This window comes from Gymnoscopelus braueri (assembly GCF_963280865.1).
Source record: "Gymnoscopelus braueri genome assembly, chromosome: 2".
Taxonomy (NCBI): Eukaryota; Metazoa; Chordata; class Actinopteri; order Myctophiformes; family Myctophidae; genus Gymnoscopelus; species Gymnoscopelus braueri.
The window spans coordinates 8982811-8987098 of NC_137604.1; the positions used below are offsets into that span (position 1 = coordinate 8982811).

Below are 4288 nucleotides of genomic sequence, written 5' to 3' on the forward strand. Positions count from 1 at the left end.
AACATGACAAATCGTCAGATCATTTTTCTTTTTTAATATAATACTTTTTGAATGGGGATAATTCAATAGCATATGGCAAAAGTCATTGCATGTAAAGTCACCACAATTTTTTTTCTTCTTTTACACATCACGAGAAAAACCAAAAGACAACATGCAGTTGTCATGCCTAAACAAAAAACAACAAATAAATAGAACAACAAAACAAGACAACGACGTAACGGAAAATAAGTACTAATAAATTAAAAGTACAAGCAAGGTCATGGGTCACATCATGGGTCACAGCCATTGTCACTGTGTCATATACACCCATGGGAGAGACACTGATAATTACTGTCTGTGCAGTATATACCAGTGTTTGCAAACTCACTTGACTTGTATGCAGTTAACGTTTGCTTCATAAATCCAACACTAAAGATAATTTATTTTACTGAAGGAATGTATCGTTCCTGTCAGACAGTTCAGCGACTGGTCATGTGAACATCATTACTTTATTTGCTGCTTTTAATTGAACATTTGTTTTTATGATTAGCTACACGTTTGCTCTGCCTTGTTTAAAAAAATAATAATTTAAAAGTAAAGAAATACACTGAAAAGGTTTGGTATTCGATACCATGCGATGTGTGTACGTGGCACCGGCTCACTTACGTTATCCACAATATCCTATATAAAACTAGACGAATGGTCTGGCGGTGGGTGCTGGCTGGGTGGACAACATGAAACCGATTTGTGAAACACCCTCTAGTATAGCTAGGGCGGCCTGTCACATGTTATTTTTTAAATGTGCTTTTATAAATACATTTGAAAAATCACATACATGTATTAAGAAATAATACAAATAACAAAATATACATATGTGTTACACAGAAGTTTCTCACACTATGTGAGACTGAAAGTGGTCAAAAGGATGGAGGATGGGGTCGAGGAGGGGGAGGAGGTGTGAATGCACTGCCTCTGCTAAGAGGAAACCACAGGAGGAAGGAGGGGGAGGGGGGTGGATGATATGACAACTCATAGTTTCATAAAATAAAGACCACCCTTCTCTATTGTTCATTCTGTTGTGAAGAGGTGAACCTTAACAAAAACCTGCAAGATGAATTAAAGTCATAAAGGTAGAAATGTCTATCGCTTTACATTCTGAAAACATTGACATCCAAGAGGTAGATGACAATGATGAGGAAGAGGAAGAAGATGATGATGTAAACTATGCAAATGTTGAGACCAAGACGACAGCTCAGCAGAAACACCCACGGAAGATAAGATCTGGTAAGAGATGTTACTACAACTACAAATCACTAAAAATATACTGCTAAACTTTTTAAGCAAGAGGTTGAAATATTTTAACTGATCTCACTCCCTCTTTATTCTCTCTCTCTCTCTCTCTCTCTCTCTCTCTCTCTCTCTCTCTCTCTCTCTCTCTCTCTCTCTCTCTCTCTCTCTCTCTCTCTCTCTGTGTGTGTGTGTGTGTGTGTGTGTGTGTGTGTGTGTGTGTGTGTGTGTGTGTGTGTGTGTGTGTGTGTGTGTGTGTGTGTGTGTGTGTGTGTGTGTGTGTGTGTGTGCGTCTCCAGTCAGAAGACGGTACAGGCTGGTTGGATTGGGTCTTGGATTGCTTTGTGGTGTTCAAGCTCTGCTCAACATTGGCCTCAGACTCTCTCTCTGTAAGTCACGTTTCAGAACAGTGTATTTTATTTTAATGTTTTATATTTCTATGATGATTCAACATTTATTCATTTTATTTTCAATATTAGCTAATACCCCATAAAATGTATTAATAGTAGCAGTAGATTTAGTAGTTTGACCCCACTTGGCAGCCATTTGGCTTGTAGTTTTCTTTCAGTGAGCCTACACTCCAACATCATTCAAATGAACTACACACACCAGAAAACCAGTTGTCATGTCAACATTGCCTAAAGCCCTGCAAGATAACATGGGAAATGGATGCGTCTGATGGGTCTCGGCTTGTGTTGGCTACAACAAAAATAGCAGATCTACAAGCTTGCAGTGCTGCACGAAGTAACGCACCACGACCTTGTAGATCTGCTATTTTTGAATAGCCAACGCAAAAAAAAATCCAAAATGACACAGATGCTTTCCCGGTTTTAATGGGTTAAGGAGGTCTGTTCAGAACAAAGTTGTAAATAAAACTCATCAGTTTGTTTGATTCTCCTTTTTACAGATTCTGAACTGATGAAAGAGATCAACAACCTGGTCAAAGACCTGGACCATCTACAGTCCAGATACAACAACTTAACTGAACGAAATGACATCAAGAGGATTCTTTGTGGTCAGTAAGACATCAAAGTTGTTGTTTTTTGTTTCATTGTTACATCGTGTTGATCATCATCTATCATTAATCTGAGCAAATGACAAAACAGTGATTTACACACTGTTACAGAATCACATGGATTTACACTTGCTGGTGGTGTGTGTTATTACATCTCTACTGAGAAGAAAACCTGGGAGGAGAGCAGACAGTTCTGTAAAGACAGACAATCAGACCTGACGGTCATAAACAGCAAAGAAAAGCAGGTGTGTGTGTGTGTGTGTGTGTGTGTGTGTGTGTGTGTGTGTGTGTGTGTGTGTGCGTGTGTGTGTGTGTATGTGTGCGTGCGTGCGTGCGTGCGTGCGTGCGTGCGTGCGTGCGTGCGTGCGTGCGTGCGTGCGTGCGTGCGTGCGTGCGTGCGTGCGTGCGTGCGTGCGTGCTTGCACGTGTTGTAACATAGCTATTGTACAGTGTTTATTTCAGTAACCTGCATAATTTCTGTCCAGGACTTTGTTATCACAGTTGTTCCCAGAAAGCAGGATGTGTGGCTGGGTTTGACTGACAGAGAGGAGGAAGGAGTGAATGGGTAGATGGGACACCACTGACCACACCAACGTAAGACTTTACCTTCATTCTTATATTCTTCATTTTAATCATTATAAACACATTTCACATACATAATAGGGATTTAATCTTCATTACTTTTTTCTAAATGGTGTTAAATCCACATGGTATAACATCTTAAATATAAAAAAAACAACCAACCACACTGTCATTAACACAATTATACATGTTGTCTATTTTACTATTCTGTTAATTTGCATCTAATATCTAGAATATAATTTGAGGTCATGGTTAAATATCATGTAAATGTGTTGTTATGAATTAAATGTTCCTACTCCAGGTACTGGGACCCTGGTCAGCCTAATAACTCTGGAGATGAAGACTGTGTTGTGCTTTATGATGGAGGATGGTACGACGTGTCATGTTCTTTCCATCGCTCTCTGATCTGTGAAAGAGTTATCTAGTGAAATGTTGGTACAACTACATGATGTCAAATATTTGGACAAATTGTACTTTTAAGTACCAATTGAAATGTTATCTTTATTTAGAGACACGTGCAGGAGGGTAGCTGCCCTTTTGCCCCTGATGCCCAAAGTGCCCTTGTTTTAATTAAGGCCTGCCCAACACCCATGGCCCTTATAAAGAAGAACATTTAATAAATAATAATGCATTTCCTATAATAATAATCATTATAATTACATTATAAAATACATGAGGTGGCTGCCATCAGTCAGGTTTCAGTTTCAGTTTTCACCTGATGCAGTGATGTCATGTTCCCTCCCACCTCGTTATGCTTTGCAGCTGCAACCACCATGAGACACACAGTAAGCATGAGTTCTGAGTTTAATTGTGTGATTCACTTATACTTATTTTTTTGGTGCAGATTACACAAATGAGATATTTGTTCATTTCATTTGTGAGCTTTGTACAGAGATGGAATTGTCTCTGTAGCTAATTGTTTTCCCCCCTATTTCCAATCAATCAATGAGATAATTAAGTCAACTGGCTCCTGGTTGTAGCTGCACAATCTAAGACCTTTGAAAGTAAAATATTTCTCATTGTCTGCTCAGTGTTAAACTACTAAACTTATGCTTTTGTTTATTGTTAATATTGGTTGAATATGTAGCTGCTTACATTTATTTTCAATTAAAAGTTTCTTCCATCACTCAATGGCATTGCTCTATGTGTTACCTTTCGTCTGTCCAGAGTTTCCACATATGCACACACAGGTCCTGGTGGCCCAGCGTCGTTATCAACTGTATATAGATAATGTGGTTTTGTGAATTGGTGAAGAATTTGGATTTTTCCACTAGTACTACAGACTTAACCCATTAAGACCTGGGACGCATCTGTGTCACTTTTTGATTTGAGCTAAAAAAGCATTATTTTACACTTTGGCTATTTTTAGAAAAATTGTGGAAATGTGTGCAAATTAATGTATTTATATTCTTTTAAAGCGAACAA

General features: G+C 38.5%; 1 long non-coding RNA gene across 1 annotated transcript; it reads left to right on the plus strand.

Moving 5' to 3' along the window:
* Positions 1-1087: 1087 nt before the first annotated feature.
* LOC308104538 lies at positions 1088-2270 on the plus strand. Its single transcript, XR_013934834.1, has 3 exons — positions 1088-1263; positions 1566-1655; positions 2174-2270. It is a non-coding gene; the product is annotated as an uncharacterized lncRNA (long non-coding RNA).
* Positions 2271-4288: the final 2018 nt, after the last annotated feature.